Source organism: Neopsephotus bourkii, unplaced genomic scaffold, assembly GCF_033783945.1.
Source record: "Neopsephotus bourkii isolate Nb327-2 ecotype Australia unplaced genomic scaffold, CSIRO-AGI_Nbou_v1 NB_1346, whole genome shotgun sequence".
Taxonomy (NCBI): domain Eukaryota; kingdom Metazoa; phylum Chordata; class Aves; order Psittaciformes; family Psittacidae; genus Neopsephotus; species Neopsephotus bourkii.
Window position 1 is genome coordinate 2,907,754 of NW_026901826.1, and position 20,034 is coordinate 2,927,787.

At 39.5% G+C, this 20,034-nt stretch overlaps 1 protein-coding gene across 5 annotated transcripts in view; it reads left to right on the forward strand.

The window, feature by feature from the left end:
* The first annotated feature begins 1,157 nt into the window (after positions 1–1,157).
* NLGN4X (neuroligin 4 X-linked) overlaps positions 1,158–20,034 on the forward strand; it is a 168,378-nt gene continuing 149,501 nt past the window's right edge. For 2 of the 5 annotated variants that reach the window (XM_061366500.1, XM_061366499.1), the window contains exon 1: positions 1,158–1,791. The gene's annotated coding sequence lies outside the window, so the exon portion shown is untranslated. Of the gene's footprint in view, positions 1,792–17,600; positions 17,621–20,034 lie in introns of those variants that run through there. The other 3 variants (XM_061366505.1, XM_061366504.1, XM_061366503.1) reach the window with 3 other exon arrangements.

Here is a 20,034-nt window from a genome sequence, read left to right on the forward strand (position 1 = left end):
TAGATTTACAACATTCAAAACCAAAACATGCCTTCCTAAATGATACTGAATGAATACCATGCAACAAAACACTATATAAGTACAGACACACAACAGGCCTACTGTTGTCTGCTAGATGGTATCTTTAGATCAGATAGTATATATTCTTTTACCACTTGAAACAGGAGAGCATAGAAGTAATCGATAAGCCAAATATCACAACCAGAACTCAGATTTGAGAAAACAAAGCACTATCTGCTCTCTTGTTAGAATCTGACATTGTGGTAGAAGCAAAGCATCTAGAAAAGAATAGCTTCTGACTTATTTTTTCCTTTCCTTCTGCATGTGAAAATGTCAGAGACTCAGCTTATGAAGTCTAATAGAAGTCTTGTGTCAGGAAGTCTCCTCAAGGCATGAATATGATTTTTGCTTCAAATTATGGAATGATGTTCAAGACCTCTTTATTTTGTTCTCTGTTTTGTTCTCACAGAAATCAGCCAGCCCTCACCTGATCTCAGTGCAGGGTCTTGCGCTCTGGGTAATGTTAAGTGCTGTTATTAAACCCATCAAAGCAACATGCTGTGGAGTGAAACAAGGGGCATCTGTTGGAGGCCTGAGCACATATTTGCTACACCACCCTCAGTCTGAAATTATACATGGGAAGTAAACTGGAGACCCTGTGTTGTAGTACTTAGCAATAACCACAGGCCCTCCTCTTCAGCCCTTACACTTGACCTTCAAAACAGTGTCTAGCTAACTAAAATAGGGACATTAAATAACTGGTCGCATTGTGGGGAAAAAAACCCAAACAAAACAAACAACAACAACAAAAAAATCAACCAAGGCAAAATCAACCCAAACCACCACAATTGAAATAAAACAAAACGATTGGACACTGGGCAAATGTCTACTTTGCTATTTTTTTTGTATGTGAGGAAAGGCAATAGGAACAAAACACTTCAGTGGTTGGTATGCAATTATAATGTTAGCTGCCTTCAAATGCATCTTGGTGAACATGGTAACGACAGCCTGGTATTGTAGAGGCTTCAGCTTTCAAGGGTTAACAGAGACCACACTTGCTGAACGCGATCCCGGAGCAAGGAGAGCGACAGCCTAAACTGCGTGATTCCCACCCGCACACCGGCACACTCACCCCGCGGTGTGCACAGGCCCCCCTCCCCCGGTGGCCGGTGCCGGCGCCCGATCCCTGCTGCGCGGGGCTGCGGCGCTCCCGGCCCGGGGCTGAGGATGGAGACGGGGTTTCTGTAGCGATGGGGCCGGCGGCGGGGAGCCATTGGCTGCCGGCTTCGCAAATTTCATTCAGTTTGGTCCAATCGCAGGAGGAGAGCGCCTGGTACAGCCTGGACCTCTTCCCCCACCCGCTCTTCCCCCCTCTCCCTCTCCCCCCTCTCCCTCCCAGCTCGCCTCGCCTTGCAGATCAGTCTCTCCCGGCTCGGTCTCTCTGCATAGGCAGTCACGGCTCCGGCTCGCAGATCTAACTCTCCCTCTCGCACTGATTGCAATGAATTTTCTGCCCGAATGTAGGTCTCTTACAACCGAGAACACGACTTTCCTCCAATTCCAGTGTTGCTGGCTTTCTTGTCGTTATTTTTAATTTTTCTCTCCCCCACCCCCCCCCTTCCCCCTTCGTCGTCGTTGCATTCCTTTGGAGAAGGGAATCGCGTTGGATTCCAAAAACGAGAGCAGGAACCGTGTGTGAATAATCTCGGCTGCATGATAGCCCGAGAGGATTTCCTGAAAGAATCGGTGTGAAAAAGACCCCTGTGCTTCTGCAGCTATTCCGGTGTAAAGGTAGGAGTGCTGGATTTGCCGTTCGAGTGCTCATTTTCATTTTTTTCTGTTGCTTCCCCCTACCTTTCTGTTTCTTCTCTATTTGCCCCCCCCCCCCGCGAGGGTGGGGGAGAGGGAGAGGTGTTGCAGTTGCTACTCTGGCAAAGGGCGAGCAGTTTGCTGCAGTCGTCTGTGCTTTTACTTTTCCCATCGTGATAAAGCGATACTTTCTTTCTGCCATCTCCACCATCATCTGCGATCTGGTTGTCACATATGCATATTTATGCAAATTTTTTTTTTTTTTTTTTTTTTTTTAAATCCACTCCGGTCTCGTTCCCTATACATTCCCCCCTTGCACCATAATTTGTAGGCATTTTGCTGCAATCAGCTATTTGGAAAGGCTCTGGGGTTCTGTGTGAGATGTTTACAAAGTAGCTCTGCCTTACAGCCAAATAAACAGAAGAGTGTGGAGGAGAGGAGGGAAAAAATATCTGCAGTACAGGCAGCAAGGGAAAGAACGAAGCCACAGTTTCCTGCCAGCGCGGAGAAGAGCAGGAGCGGTACCTCATGCCCTGCGTGCGCCTCTGGTTATCGGGGAAACACAAAACCTACACATACGGCTCTGGTTAACCACTTCCCTGGCCGCCACCGCAACCATAGAGAGGCAGAAGGGAGACGGCAGTGGGGGGAGAACGAGGGAGGCTGCCGCTCAGAGGAAATCTGTCTCTTCTTGGGTTAAGCGGTTCACCCGCTTTGACTAAAGCCAAACCGCGATGGGTTTGCCTTCTTCCTCCTTTCCCGCCCCCATTTCCTTATTTTCTTTTTGTTTCCCTCTTCTCCCCCCCCCCCCCCCCTTTTTTTTTTTTTCTCACTGTGGGCTGAGGTAAAATGCCCGGTCCTATGTTGGGCATGGGTATCTGCACTCAGTGGAGCGGGGAACCGGCGCTGGGCAGAGCCAGCGTGCACGGAGCCCTGGCGCGGGGAGATGAATGGAGAACGGGGGGTAACAAGAAAGACAAAAAGACAGGCACCACCGGTGCCCCCCCCCGAAGACAGGCACCACCCTCCCCCGCGCCCCCAGCCCGACAGTAAATCGTCCCTCCGCACAGGCAGGGGGCTGGCGGCGTGAGGCGCCGCCGCGGTTTGCCCCTTCCCCAGGGTAGAAGCCCCGCAGCCCTCACCGACCGACCGGCATGGGCCCATCACACGGGTAGTGTTGGAACGGGAAGGGGGGAAGCAGCGGAGGCGCCGGCAGCCCCCGTTCAGCCCCAACACCCCCCACACGTTTCCGCGGGCGCGCAGGGCTGGGGCGGGCAGGGCGCGCCCCCGCGCAGCGGCTGCGGCGTGGAGGGATGTGGGGGGAACGGGCCCGTGCCAGTGCCCCGCGCGGGGGTGAGGGCAGGCGGCGGCGTGAGCCGGACACTTGGCTGGTTCGGGCGCGCGGCTTTTGGGGCAGGGGGTGTGCGGTGGAAGAGAAGTTTACGGAGAACACGGGTGCAGCAGGGGCGGGCGTGCGGCCGCCAGGTGGCGCTGCGGGCCCTTCCAGCCGCGCCACCTCCCGCACCGCAGGGGTTGTCCCGCGTCCGCCGCTGGGTCCCGCCGTTTTTGGGGCGGATCGGCCGCGTTAGGGACGGGGGTTCGGTGCTGTGTCCGCGCTGGGGTGGGGGTGAGCGCTTGGAGGGCGGAAAACGTTCGGAGGGGAGGTGGGGGGGCAGAATTTCCCCGGCCCAGGCCCTGCCGGGCTGCAGCAGGGAGCAGGGACGTGTGACAGCTGCGGGAACTGGTGGTGGTGCGGGGTGCCTGTGGTCAGCGTTTGCGTCTGGAGGCAAAATGTGTGGAGAGACTTTCTGCTAGTTACTGTGGTAAGGGTGACAGAAACGCGTGTGCAAGCTTAGACGTTTTGTATTTAAAAAAACGACCACTACAGAGGACAAAAATGGGAAAAAAAAAAGAGGAAAAATAAAAATAGAAAAAAGGAAAGTAAAAAGAAAAAAAAAAGAAAAATTAAAAGAAAAAGGAAAGGAAAAGAGAGCTCTTTAGCCATGTTTGATCTGTATTGAAAGCAAATGTGTGTAAAATTCTAGACTGACTTTTTGCTTTTAAATGATTGATAATGTTAAGGGGATACATGCACATGTTTAGAAGTAGATGATCAGAAGGCAAAGCTTAACTGGATGAATGGAAATCTCTGATATTTTTCTCCTCCCAAGCCATAAATACAACTGCTAATTTAGATATCTCATTAAATGGAAGGGCAGTAGTCCACATCCCATGGGACACAAATGAAGTTTAATAATTATCTAATGGATAAATCCTGTCAGCATTAAAGAAATAAACTGATTTTTCCTGTCACCCTAAGAAAAGAAGTAATAATTTCCACTGATTGTAATTCCTAGATGAGAACACAACTCTGCTTTATAAATCTGACCAGATTTTGTATATCAAATGAACCTTTCATTTTAATTTTGCTTACAAAGATTTATTTCATATTCTAACTATTAATATTACCTATGTGAGCTTCTATACAGGTAGCATCCGTACAGATGTGTGTTAAGGCAGGACATCTGAAATGTTTTTGCCTATACTACTGAGTAGAAGGTTGCATGGATTGTCTTATGAGTCATATTCTAATGAAAGATTAAAGACTGAGAACATGAAAACATGACGTGCAGTTTCTTGTAACTCAAACCAGAAAGATCTATGATGGCATGCAATTTTCTCTAACAATGTAAAAAGAAATGTAATTGTGTCCTACTCATTTTTATAATCTTGGAAGTATTACCCTTTTGTGTGTAAATACACCTGTTATTGCTCTCTAGTTGTATGGCTGTATATCATATAGGTGCAATTACTGTTGGTGTGCTCTATGCTTCTACAACCTATTAAGTTGTACCAGATACTGAAACTGAAATTCAGTTTGGCATCCAAAATGTCTTGGTCCTCAAGAGGATTCTAATTCAAAGCCAATTCAAAATTTTTTTTTTTATGTTTTTTTTTTCTTCGTTTAGTTTAATGGCCCTTAGGTTTGGTCTCTACTGGAGAGCATTTGTGTAGACAAGAAAATACATGTTTTCTTCCTCCTGCATTTCTGGAGGGAGTGAATACTTGCCTGGTATTATTTTTTTTTTTTTTAAATGCAGTGCTGCATCACAGACATGTAGATTATAAATTTTAAAATTCCTAATGTTTGTTCTTGATCATTAAAAACCAGTGGTCAGTGGTGAAGTGTCATTTCTTTTAAAGGTATCACAATGCAAGCAAACAAAAGCAAGCCTCATAGTGTAACTGAAACAGGCCAACGGGGTCAAAATAAGGCAAGTGGCAAAAACCAGTAGCTTTACTGGAGATTCTGTGCTAGCGTATCTATTTTATATTCTTTCAAATACTTTATCTTTTTAGCTGATCCTGTGTTCTTGGGCAAATCATTCACCTGACAATTCCTATGTTTGATAAATGTCACTCTAAATAGGCATCCTGTCATACAGAGATGAAGGCAAGAGGCAAAAGAAAAACTGTTTAACTGAAGCTTTGTGTAAAAGATACCATATAGAAACACAGATTTGTTTGTTTGTTATGGGTTTTTTTGTTTGGTGGGTTGGTTTTTTTTGTTTTTTGTTTTGTTTTTTTTAACAAAAGTGATTCAAGGAGCATTTACTGACTGCTGCATAGTGGTTTGCACATTTGTTTTTGACAGGTTCTCAATACAGCCTCCTCTTGGCCTTTCAAACACGCTTGCTGCTATTTGATGGCTGAATCACATAGTGTAAAGAACAGCTCCACCTGAGTAGGACAGGAATAAGCATCATGCTACAACCAGCATATAATTTAGTCATTCTGTCACTTGAAGACTTGTCAAGATTCAGGATCTTTGCTGCACGCGTAAGGTTGGTTAGTTATATGCACTGAATAGTAAGGCTGTGAGTTTTAAAAGAAACCAAAACTTAATAAAAAAGACTAAAACATAAGCTGCAGAAATCAATGTAAGTATCTCATGTCTAGCTGCAGCTATCCTCTATCGTAGTTCAACTCAGGTACTTTAAAGCAATGTTTGTAAAGCACTTCTGCTGTGGGTGATTTTGATCCTCACAGCTGACAGGGTTTTAATAGTTTTTTTAATAGTACAGCACTTTTAATAGTGCTGTACTTCTCATTGTATTTATTTTAGTAGTTCCCATACTGGATTTGAAGAGGAGAAAGACAAAAACTCAAACAAAAATAAAACAAAACCCTACACCAGTTATAACTCCTCAAACAACAAAGAAAAACAACCCAACTTGCTGTTTAGTGGAGTTGTTTTTTCTTTTTCCAATACTCTTGGAAAAATTATTTGCAATGAGATAGGTCACAATGCTAATTGACTTTAAACAACTTGAAATGGATATAAAGGTAGAGAAGATAAAATTGAAAAAATGATTAATAGCTTGCAGTACCTTATTTAAATTTAAAGGTCAAAAGGATGAATGCTCATATTAAAATAAGCTGTGTATGAAGCAGGTTACTTTATGTCTTGCATGCATACGTTGCATGAGGACCTGGATAGAAGCAGCCCATGTAGAACACTGGCTTTTCATGTGAGATCTGCAGTGGGGCTTTAGCAGTGGCATGGCTAATTCAAACCAAATGCACGATCTCTAGCTAGGAATGCTCAGATTTGTACTCTAATAATCTAAAAATAAATTGCAGTCAAAATGCATGATTCTTCCTTTTGTCTGTCTTCTGTGCTGAGTGCACACACCCCTCAATGCCATAGGACGTATTTAATTAGGTGTATGCCTCTGACTAGCTTCTGTAGAGGGTTAGGTTTTTCCATGCTTGTCTATCTTTTGTTATTTATGTGCTCACTGAGATTTTCAACTTGATGGGGAAGCTGAGCCTTTCAAGAGAGGTAAGCCTTGAAAATGAACGGCAGTCAGTAATTATGCAGTGGTTGTTATGATTTCATATATAGAATGAATTGGCTCATTTTTATATACTTGTATATAAATTTAATTTAAATAAATAAAAAATATTGACATTTGGTTGCACACATAGATACTAAGCCAGTTCAATATTTCACCATAGTAGATGACAGATAAAATATTAGTGGCATGATTTGATGGTAGCAAACTTCCATCTAGCAGTATCTTTTGGATTTCCATCTGTTGAATGCTGTAGACAAAAATATATGGCCTGCTATTTCTGATTGCAAATGAGTCCAGAGGTAAGACCTTTCCTTTGTCCTCCAAGTGGAGGTAGTCAGTCACTGTCATCTAGGAGAGGTCTAGTACAGCCAGAAGTGGAAGTTTGTCCCTAAGTGTTGCTTGACGTGTTATAATGGCTTGATTGTTTCGGAAATGCTGGTTGCTACAGTGTCTGGGTCAGTAGTCACAGGCCCAGTACAGACCTGGAAGGAACAGATTTTCAAACTCTTGCGACTGTGCTCTGTAGTGTTGCTGTCAAGTTAGTGGTCTTTCCAAGACTGACCAGCCATATTGATCAGTGCCATCATGTGGTGATCTTGTGATATTGTTGCTGGACATCACTGGGTTGGAGGTCAAGTTTCTTTATGTTTTAAAGTCAGTTTGGACCATTAGTGAAAAAAAACACAACAGTTTTTAATGGCAACAAGTCTTCTTTAAAAAAAAAAAAAAGTATTTAGAAACACTATGGAGAGGACCAAAAAAAATTCAGTTACATTTTCTCTAACAGGATTTCTTTTATGCTTTTGAACTCCAGTGAAAAATGAGTTCATGAGCTTCAATAACACTTTTGTTTGGAGATGTTATTTTCCAAAACAGACTGTGCAGTAATTAGTTCCAAATACCTATTTGTTTTATTCCAATAAACAAGTACTACATTATGTGTCCTACTTCTGACTTCTGATATATAAAAGCCCTACTTCTATGCACCCAAATGTAATAAAACAAGGACAAAGCTGATTGATAGCCTCATTTTCAAATAAAGAATTTGGAATGGAACCAGATTCTTGGTGTTTTATTTCTGTATCTTCATTTTGTACTGACTTCTGTAGTCCTGAATTTAGAATTAATTTTTCAGTTTTCCATAAATCTTAATCTTGCAAAGTAGATGTGCTAGTCAGTTTTCCTTTCCAATAAATAAAGTTCTTTGCAGACCTTATGCAGTACTCTACTATTAAAACCAGCAAGGAATTACTCAAAATTTATCAATAGTACAATTATAAATCTAAAAATATTTTTTCTGCTAATAAATAAACCTTTTTCTTTTTTTCCTTTCTACTACTTTATTGATTTCACTCCACCAGTCTGTATCACTTATTAGCCAAATATCTCTTTCTAGCATTTGGGCATACACAGATCAAACTATCAGAAAATTATACAGGGAATATATTTACGCTTTGAGAGATGAGTTTACCTTTTTCTGATCTACTGTGAATGATTTCCAGATCTGTCTTTTCAAAGAAACAAAATCAGTATATTATTAATACAGGGCCATATAACATATAAGCCATATGCTACCTAATGTACAATAAATTTTTACTCATTTTTTAATTGGATCTAAGCATAGAACATTAACAGACTTGTGTAATAGGACTGAGATTAACAGCCCATTGACAGATTAGTGTCATAGGATCAGGTCTTGTTGAATTCAGTGCAAAGAGTCCTGTTAATTTTAAAAGGCTTTTGGTCAGGTCCTAAGAGTAGGTAGAATTTGGATAGAATTATATGGAGTATTTGCATACAACTGGCAGTGTCATACCGCTTAGAAGTTTTCTCCCAGCTTCATGTTAAGTTCTGCTGATGAAATTGCATCAAACTTTTGTTTGAAAAGTAAAAAAGGAAGCAGTAGGCTCTGAAAAATAGGTACATCTGCATCTCTTCATTGAAAAGCTTCTTACAGGTGTGGATGATAACATCCACTAGAGAAGTATCCTAGATGATGTATGAGCATGTACTGTCTCAACTCATGCTCTGTTGGTGACTGTGTATAAAATAGAGGCTTGTTACTATCTGTGATTTCTCCCTGAAGTTCCTTGGATTGACTTTTCAACAGAAGCTGGGTATGTGCTAATAACCAAACTGATGTACTATACACATCCAGTTTGTAGACTCTTTCATGCAGTCATCTGGTTAGCTGTGGTTGTGCTGATGAGAGTTTTTGCCTTATCTCAAAAGTAGCTTTATAATATTGTTATGTTCAGTTGTACTGGTTTTGGATCATAGATGTCAATGTTATAGACAGTTGTGACAAAAAAGGGCAAAATCCTACCCTGGATTCCAGAGGAATTATGTAAGAAAAGGTGAAGCCCACATGAATCTTTGCTACATCTGCCATTACCAAAACTCTGAAGTTTGTATAGTAAGACTGTATCTGGATTTCATGGGATGTCTCAGACAGATAAAAAAGTTGCTAGCAATGACTAGAGGAAGCAGAATAGTGACTTATTGCTGTATGAAATGTACCGATCACCCAAATTTTAGAGCAGATGGTTCAAGGCAGTATTTCAAGACAACATTCATTAGTCAGTGTTGTTTCTCAGTTACCTACGTAGTCACTGATTTGCTGGCTGGATTGTCCCAAGCCAAATACATCTCTATCACTAATGTAATTATTTTAATGTCTACCTACTGCATTCTACATCATATACATGAAAGTAAAGATAAGTTCTCAGTACACAATGGCATGAGGGGAAGTAGAATTTTCTGCAAATTATGCACAGCTGGACAGACTAACTGAGGTGCCCAAGGCTGTGAATTTGTATTAACATAGCCAGCAGTAGGTCTGCTGCCCAAATTAGATATGTTCAGTGTGTATAGATTCCAGTGTGCAGGTGGTGAATTGGGAGACAGATGATGTAGATTCACTGGTTTTGGCAGATTAAATAATAGCAAGTGGCACAACTGGAAATTAATTGTGGAGCTGGAGCACATCTCCTTAGGGAAGAGCTAGCATGTTAATTTCATGCTCACTGTGATAATACTTTGCTTTAGTTCAGGTGCACAAGTTACAGTGCATGATAGGTGGACTTAGTGCTTCAGTTTAAACAGGTTAACAGGTATTAAGAAAACACGCTACTTCATTTAATATTACATTTGTTATGTCTTTTCTTTCCCCCCCGTTCTTGTAGCTGAACCATGTTCAGGTTATGTTTTTTGATGATAAATGCTTACTGTTTATATTGGTTTGATGACATCTCTACATAGAGGTAGTGTTTTGGATGCAGTACCTTAGGAATTTGATAATGTAGGCCAGACAGTACTTGCATTTAAAGAACAGAGTACCTTATTAGGGCCAGTAAGATTTTTACACTACTGGACTGTGAAAGGCATGCTGCATTGATTTGTCTGCTCTGATCTGGTAAAGAGGTGATACGTTGCTGAAATGTAGCAGGTTAATGTGCAGTTATCATGTACCATTATCTTACATTGAGTTGTTATGGGCATAGAGTGTCATGCAAGCACAAGCAAGAGCAGTTCCCTGCTAGAAGAGCTGGCCTGTCTTAATTTGCACTCTAGTGTAGCAAAACCCTATTTCTCCTTGAAATTGTCAGTCTGTATTTTTATTTCCCTTGGAAATAAGAAGTTGTAGTGAACTGTCCTCCTGCTCAAATCTGTCTTGTCTAAGAGCATTGGCTTCATGAGACTGAAACTAGAACATATAGTTAGGATTTCTCATTTTCTCTACTTCTGCAGTTCCTGCAAAGGTTTTCATTTGTTTGTTTGTTTCTTTTCCTGTAATGTTGTAATTTGTCTGAGCATCCCAGACCTTTTGAAGTGCTTTTTGTTCACGACTTACTAAGTGTATAATACTGGTTAGTATAATGACAATGGCTTCAACAGCTAAAACAGAAACCCCATTACCTCTTGGCAATTTGCATTAGCAGTTCTCTTATGCTGAATTTGCGCACCTTTTTGTGAAGGATTTCTTGTTCAGGCAATAGAAATTATATTAGCAATGTAGAAGTTACATTAGCAATGTTGTAGGAAGGATAGGAGATGAGAGCGGTTGTAATGGTGTTGAATTCTCTTAGCTCTTAGCTAGATAAGGATGGAAAACTAAATGAAACTTGCATTTGATATATGAGTAAATGATAACTGAACCATAACAATTCACAGAAATATCCTTCTGTGGTAGATTTTAGTTTTTGTTTGCCCCTAGAGGGTGACCATTTGCTTAGGCTTGATAGTGCACTGCTTTCTGAAACTAGTTGGAGCTGGTTTATTTAAGAGGAACCAAAATGTGTGTAGGTGAAGAAGATACTGTCTGGAGCCAGAGGTGTCAATAAGGATGTTGGAGAGATGGTCCAGTTCCATTTTGGAAGAAAATTCATGGATTTGTTAACAGCAGTGATAGCATTTGTAACACCACTTCTACCTCTTAAGGCCTGAAATCTAAGCACTAATTATGTCTAAAATAAGTCAACTGCATATTTTAGTTCTCACCTTTTCCTCTGTGCAAATGAAGATGCTTCTTCAATGGCCAAGCCCCTCATTCTCTTATTCATCATCTTTAACTTGTGGTGTTTTCTTTCTCTTCTCATTGCCTCAAGGTGAACATCCTAGTCAGAGACTGCAAACAAGCAGTAAGATGTAGACAATCAGTATTACAAGAAGGATAATGTGATTAGCTTTCACAGAAAAAGAATAATAATGGAGTGAGTGGGAGGAGGTAAGAAGTCACTTGCAGCTTCAGTAGAGTCTCAAAACAAATAGAGGGTGCTCACTAAAGAAACAAAATAAGAATATAAGAAAAGGATAGGAGTGACAGGTTCGCTGCTGACGACAGCAGGCAAAGCATGGAGAATAGAGTAGTGAGAGGAGTGGCAGTCAGATACTGGATTCTGGAGAGCTTACAGTAGTGGGATATAAGACAAGGTGGACCTACAAGAGGAGGTGATGCTTTTGGACATGAGAGTTTTGTTTAGTCTGAGGGGGTGCAATATTTTAAAAGGAAATTCACTATATGCATCAAGGTGAAATATGATTCTTAGTATCCTCACTCTGTAGGGACATAGCTTATACTCTTTGAAACTGAGTCTGTTTTCTTCTGAATAATCTTTTAAAATGTTGGGGTTTTTTGTCCAAGTAAAGCATTTACTAAAATGTCACCCTCTTTTTTTTAAGGAAACCATACCCAGTGGTATCATCACTGAATATATATCTATTTAGGATTGTTTATTTAGTTTTATCCTGTTTTTCCAAAGAATCATAATAAATCTTATTTTCTGTTTAATTTCAAGTATATGGCTTTTGTTTTGTAGTATTTTTTCTTTCTTTTTTCTTTTTTTTTTTTTCACTTTTTTTCTTTTTTTTTTTAACGTGTTGGTTTGAATTTTTTTTTTTTTTCCCAGTATGGCAAATTTTACTATTAACCTGAAGTTCCTCAGAGAAATTAGTCTTGCAAAGAAGTCCATGCAGAACGTGGTAAAAATATTACCTAGCATTATATAAAGCCAGGCTTGGCAAAGTACGTGGGTTTTGATGGTTCTGTCACTTGGTAATGGAGGGGGGAGGGGAAGAAAAGTAGAGTAAAATGTATCTTCATCCTACTCATATACATCACTCAAAGATGTTAATGTAATAGTTGATGAAAAGTCTGTGTAGGGGCTGCTGTACCATTACTTCATATCTAAGTTATATTCCATAGTTACAAATCTTTTCTCAGATCACTTTTTAAAACAAAATCACAGTGATGTAGCTCTGCCTAGGCCAAAATACTGTCTTTTAAAATAGTAGATCTTCGATGAGAAATAAACCAGGCAGAAGAAATCAGTTTTTCCTCAGAGTAGACCTTCTTTTCATGTCCTTAATAAGCAAGTTTCCCCTATACATATAAAAGGATGTAATGCATACATCATCACTTTTAAGAGCCATTTTTCTTCACTTGCTGTGAGCTGTACATTTAAAAGATTGCAAGCATGACTAAGATCTCATTAACACTGTTTTTATGCTGGTTTATACCATTGCCTTCAGTGGAACTGTGCCTAATATTTGAGCGTTTAGAAGTATTAATTTAGTGCTAAAAAAGAGAGTCAGGTTCCGGGATTCTTCTCCTCCTTCTGCAGCTAACATCTCATCATTTAATGTATTAGTTTGGCAGAGGTCCCATTTCAGCTAAGAACTTGTTCTCTGTGGAGTAAATTGTTTACCAGCCATCCATATATGTTTGCCTGAATGAATGTGAGTGAAATGGTCCATCACAAATTCATGTAACTGCATTAACCTTCTTGACATGGTGACTCTGAAAAGATAAGACAAGGATAGAGGTGAATGACAGGAGGTGGTGAAAATAAGATTGTTGAACACGACACACATTTTACTATGTGTAAATAGGCTTAAAACCTACATGATTTTTAGAGGTAAAAGTATCTTTTAAATTTATATTTCACCTTTAGGTGATTCATTTTAAATAGGAAGATTTTTTAATCAGAATTTAAATTCAGGTGTAAATGTTTTAAATTATGAAACCATGCTAACTTCTAGTATGTGCTCAGATTCTGTGTTTAGACAGGTAGAATTTTCAGGTACAGGAAGGTGAAAAATCAAATGGAAGAGGAAAAAGAAGCTACTACGACCTACTTTATTACCTTATAGCAATTTCTTTTTCTGCTGACACACACCAGGATTGATTATTTATAGTACATACTTCCTATGAATAAATAAGCACTGAATTTTATGTAAGGAGATATCTCAGCCCAGAAGTGGTTTTCTGGAGAAGACTGAGAAAGAGTTTGGCTGAAGAACTCATTTTTTTGTATAACAATATTTTGTCTTTATTTGCAAAAAACATAAACATTTTTTCTGCCAAAAAAGAAAAAAAAAAAAAGGATAGGTTAGAAAAGATAAAAAATCTAGACTTTGTCTAGACTGTTACATGCTTTCCAGAGTCTTTCATATATCTTTGAGAGTGGTTGGTTGTTGTTTTTTGTTTTGGGCTTTGGTGTTTTTTTGTTGTTGTTGTTGTGCTGTTTTGTTTTTTTTTTGTTTTGTTTCGTTTCATTTTGTTTGTTTTTTTGGTGGGGGGAGAAGGGGGAGAAAAGGAATGAATTTTTTGGGAGTTTCTGGGTTTGTCTTCTTTTTTTGTTTGTTTGTTTGTTTAGGTTTGATTTGGCTTATGTTCCATAGGAGGGGAAATAGTTTTCATAGAATCATAGAATAGTTAGGGTTGGAAAGGACCTTAAGATCGTCAAGTTCCAACCCCCCTGCCAAAGGCAGGGACACCTCGCTCTAAACCATATTACCCAAGGCCTCGTCCAACCTGGCCTTGAACACTGCCAGGGATGGAGCATTCACAACTTCCCTGGGCAACCCATTCCAGTGCCTCACCACCCTAACAGGAAAGAATTTCCTCTTTATATCCAATCTAAATTTCCCCTGTTTAAGTTTTAACCCATTACCCCTTGTCCTACCACTAGAGTCCCTAATGAAGAGTCCGTCCCCATCATCCCTGTATGCCCCCTTCAGATACTGGAAGGCTGCTATGAGGTCTCCACACAGCCTTCTCTTCTCCAAGCTGAACAGTCCCAACCTTCTCAGCCTTTCTTCATATGGGAGGTGCTCCAGGCCCCTGATCATTCTCGTGGCCCTCCTCTGGACTTGTTCCAGCAGATCCATGTCCTTTTTATATCGAGGACACCAGAACTGTACACAATACACCAAGTGAGGTCTCATGAGAGCAGAATAAAGGGGCAGGATCACCTCCTTCAACCTGCTGGTCACGCTCCTTTTGATGCAGCCCAGGATATGGTTGGCTTTCTGGGCTGCAAGGGCACACTGCTAGCTCATGTTCATGTTTTCAGATATCTAGACTGAAAAAAACCCCACACATGCAACACCACTCAATCCTGCTTCAGAAATGCACAAGATGGCTACTTTGGGAAGGAGAGGAGAGGGTGAGAATATGATACAGAATCAGCATATAGCTCCAGCACTCAGACTGGAAAATGCTTCTGGGTTCTCTGATCTGGGTGTAACTAAAGTCATGCCAGGAATCACTCTGGAAAACCCACAACTAATTTGGTTGCTTCAGTTCTTTTCTCTGTCCTGGGCTGGCAACCTAGAGACGTAGGGAAGAATTCTCATTCGAGATTTTTATAAGTATTTTTACAGAAAGAGTGTTGGATCAGGCTTACACAGACAAGGTTGTATTAGCATAGACAAATGATGAATGTTACTTTAGCCAGAAAAAAAACAAGCAAAACGGAAAACAAATGGGAAAGAGGTAAGAAAAGGGCACTCTTCCCAGTGGCAGGCCAGGAAAAGCAGTGGCAGTGGTGAGGGGTTCCAGATGAGCATCTTTCTTTGGGCTTTTGCTCTGATGCAGAGGGTGGAGACACCTAAGATGACTAAGTTGATGATTTTCATTTTTTCTTTGCCATGCTTCTCCCCTCACACTTCGTAGAACAGACCATGTGAAAATTACCACTGTCTGCTTCAGGTCTTTATTCTGTAAGTGCTGATTGTAATGCAGTGATTTTTCTGTTTAAGTGTTGCATGTTGGTTATTAAAATTAATTATTGGACAATATTTATTAAACATTTAAATCACTATTATCTGTTTTGCCATGCACCACATTTTGATTATCCCTACTATAAACTAAAATCTGCAAATCAAAAGGCAATGAAATCTCATGTGTGAGGGTGTGCAAAAGAGGGACCGTTCTCAGTATAGTGTTGGCTGTTTCCATGAGTGCCTACCATAGTGAAACTGTTGGGATTTGCAGCTGCAAGACTGTGAAAATAACAGCACAACCTAGAGTTTGAGAACATCAAAGGAAAAAAAAAATACTACCATGGAGTCTCTGGAAAAGAGTCTCAGTGTCTTAGGGGAAAACTTAGAGCTGCAAATTGCAGACCCTTGGCATTACCAAGACTGAGGTGCTAGCATACTCAAGGCAACAGCATTTGGAAAGCAAAAATTCCGCTTAGATCCCTTAAGCTTAACATCAAAGATATCAAAATTTGGATCATGTAAGACATAGCTTAGACTATTCTGCATGTTGCCTTTTCCTTATAAAGGAAGAATAGCGAGCATTCCAGTGATCTTTCCTTGTTTGTTTAGCTTGTTCTAGGCAAGGCATAGTGTATCAGTAGAATAGCTTAATTTTTAAACTATCTAATGATCTCTTAAGAAAAAAAAGTCAGTTTACCTTATTTTTTGTCTATATTCATGTACTAGAACCAGTACTTGTTTGTACACTGTTTCAAAGTATGAGGTGACTTTGTATTCTCGTATAAGTTACAGCATTTCATTATATATCCTTTGGACAGAAGGGCGTCTTTTCTTCCCAAGACTACATCATTTACGAAACAGTAATTGCTATGGTCTGTTTAGATGCATTGTGACTTTATAAATTACCATGAGAATTACTCAATATCCACATTACCTGATGCCTCAAGGTATTCCAAAACACAAAATCTAGCCACAGGCATTAACAACACATACAGTGATTGCTGTCATATCTTGGTGCTCTTCCCAGAAATGCCACATTCAGAAAGGAATGATGTTGCAATATCAGATGGCTAAATTCATTAGAAGCTGAGGTGCCACACAGGGACTACAGAGTTATCCTTGATGATCTTGGCTTTTGTAATGGCAAACAACAATGCCCACAGAATTCTTGAGCTGGATACCAACTGATTCAGTCTTCTGAACTAATCTGATCAGTGTTTTTTTGTTTTTTTTTTTCAATCACATCTTTAAGCCTAGCTGCAGTTTTCTTTCCTGAAAAAGCTATGCACTGAAGAAATTCATGTTTATTAATAGTCCAAGTAACTACTTCAGATCATGAGATCAGATGCCCAGTGGCTGAATGTCTCCAATTAATTATTCTTAGAGGCTGGCTGACGCAAACGGAAGCAGATAAGAAATTGTGACTGTGTAGATTCTGCATTGTTCTGGCATAAGAACTGAGGAAAAACCCAGCAACAACAAAATCATTTTACCATGTACCTTAGTTATTAATGGTTGATGAAAGATCTTTGCAGGGTATCCCGTTGTGAACTGTGTATGTGTTCAGTAAGGCTGTGTTTACAAAAATTTTGCCAAATACCTACTGAAGCAACAAAAACAGAGGTTCAGAACTGCCATTGGTAAGTTCACTTGCTGTATTAGCATTAAATTCCAAAGCTAGTCATTGCTTAACTGAGCTCATATGGAAAAAATAATTGGTAATTTATTAAGCTTTGTCCCACCCGACATGGCTGGGGGTGCAAATCTTACCAAGAGGCATCCCTGCTTTGGGAAAGTGAGAGGAGCAAGCCCATCAACTTACCTGAAAAATGGGACCACGGTCTCACCCTCTGCTATGGAGAAATACAAATACCAAATTTATACTTTTGAGAGAAGTAGAGATGAGACTGTAGTCAAATTACCTGCTGCTGCCATCATAGGTGGTGTGCATAGGTGCTGCTTTCTCACTTTGGTGTATTTTTATATATAAATGAGGCATAACGGGAGTTTCTGCTTGAGGGCTGTGGGACTTGTGCAAGGCCAGAACAGAACATGAAAATTAGCATCATTCCTCCTCTTCCACCCTACTGAGGTACCATTAAGGGCCATCTCACCTCCATCTGTTTACCTAATCTCTTCTAATAGCAGCCAATTACCCCTCCCAGGGTGTTGAATACACCTTGTTAATACCTTCACCACATATCTCACAGCCTCAGGCCTTATTCCTACATTAAACTTAATACTTGCTACTCTTTAAGCCTAGACAGTATCAGATACTGACCAGATGATCTGCCTGTTAGGATCCTTAAAAGTATGTGCAGATGATGGGTACGATTTTTCTAAAGTTTTAAGGAAAGACCTTGCTTGAGCAAGTTTTAAGGAAAGATCTTGGAATGGTTCATCTTGCATATCACAGAGGTCTGCTTTCAAACTGTAGACAGGTGTGTGCAAACTAGCTATTCTAGGTTCTCATTGCAATTTTTGGGAATAAGTAAGAACTTTGGGATGCAATTTACTTTTTTAAGGTCTTCTTTAGAATGAGATTAAACACTCATGATTGATGTTTGTAAGTAATAAGGTGAAACCTGATCAATGAACATAGATGTAATCTCGGTCAATTGAAATTGTTTCACAGACTGCATGCTGTTTGTTGGCTTTCCTGTTCTAAGGTCTTGCTTGAGACATCTGGAGCAAAGGTCATTTACCATTGCTCTTTATCATTATTTCTGTTAAAAATTGCAGGTCTCCTTTTAACATAAAAAATTGCTCTTTTCATGGCAGTATAGTTCTTACGGATGAAAGAGAGTATTTTATATGCCAGTCTAGTTATCTATGGGTACATTCTGTGTGAGACATTATGTTGGAAAAAAAAAAAAAATCTGTGGTGTTTAATAGTGTTTTCAATTATTCTGAATTTAAAAGGAGTGAAAAAACACTCTCATGGTAGGCGTAGCATATATGGGAAATAATTATAATGAATATGTTTTATTGTTGATAAGGTTTAAAGACTCTGCCTAACATCTCTTACTGCTTTGCGAGTTTTGCTAAGCAGAAAACAATGGACACAGTTGAATTTTATTGTGGTGGCAAAGTGTAATATAGAAGAACACTTACTTCTGGGGGACTAAGTTCACAATATAGACACTGAAAATGTCATAGGTATTTCAGAAGGAAAATCTCCATGTAAGTTGCCTGCCTAAACTCAAGACATAAAATGCAGACTTCCAAAAGCATCAATATAAACTGCAGTTTCCATTATTAGCCAATCCTGACCGTTCTAAAGTCCAGACTTTCTTATGGCATTATGAGTTAATTGGAATATGAAAACTTGGAAGCAGAAGACTTAGCTTCATTATTTATAGTAATGGTTGAGCATGTTATATAACTCTAATTAATTTCAAATATTTCGGTTCTATTTTAAAATTTTACCAAAGGGTACCAATAGAGATAATAATATACTTACTGGTTGTTACAGCACAGCTCTCTCAATTCAGCAGCAACAGTTAGTAATTCTCACATGGAAAGGGCTGAAGGAGTAGACACGTTTGGAATTTTTTAATTGACGCTCATGTAAAAAATATATTCCAAATAAAAGAAGTTCTAATAAAAAATGCCTATGCATATGTGTATGTATTCCTCAGATCTTTTAAATGCTTGTTTTTTTTATTGCCAAGCAGAAGATTGCATCATGTATCCACTTGATAATCCTGAATGGCTTTTATGAATAGTTCTTTTTTTCTTTTTAAGTAGTAATTTAAAAAAAAAAGATAAATGATAACTCAAATTCTTTAACAAAAAAAAAAAAAAAAAAAGAAGAAAAAAATGACCATCTGTAGTGGTTCATTTACTGTGAACATCTGTCTCTTGAATACCAGATAGGGAGGTTTGTTTTCATGTCGCACAGTCAGATTCTTGAGTGAAGCAGTAACATTTCTTTGTGCATAGATAATGAATAGCAGCAATTTCTGTTTACATGTTTGGAAGTGATTACACACTATAGTCTGAAATACAGTAATCTCAAAAGAATATGATCTGTGCTTTCTATAGATCTGTTGTTTTTTCCTAGTATCTCAAGTTCATCTTCAACTTCTGAAAAATATTAGTTAAAAAAAAAGAAAAAAAGGTTTTCCCTGTGATAATTCAAAGTTAAGAGCTGTTAAGCAAAACCAAGGTTTTGCCATGATATCCTATTGTTGACTGAGATTTAGTAATTTAATTATTAACCAAAACCAAACTGATTACTACAGCAGAGGCATTTACCACTTGCCAAGCTATGAGTCACAATTGCATCAAGTTAATAGAAAAAAAGAATAAAAAATAACTGCAAATGGCAATGCTTTTATGTGTTTGCAATTTAGATTATGTATTAGTGAAAGATCAGGTTTATTTGTAAAAACTTTAAATGGTTACTTGCATGCAGAATATCTTTGTTAGCATAGCTACCTACAGTGAGAAAATTTTCCACAAATAGTCAAATTACTTTGTGAAAAATAACATACAAAACTTTTGGAGTTTGCAATGTTCAAGGCAGACCAGGGTTTTATTGCTGCTGTGTTCTAACACCAGAGGGGTTGTTTGAGGTATTAGTTTTCCAAAGCTTTTGAAAATCAGGCCACTTAGCTGCCTGGTGTGAGCTTACACGTTTATCATTATCCTCTATATTAATATTGACTGCACGTGTATGTTTCTGGAGTCTATGTACTCAAAGCAGTACTTCTACAAATATTTTTCAGCCTGATGCAATGAGTAACTCCATGTTACTTGGAGGGCTGGACTCAGTACAGGTGTCAGCATAGTGACCTGGCAGTGCTGTTCAGCCCTCCAGATGCTGGGTGCTTTTCTATGGCAGAAAGTC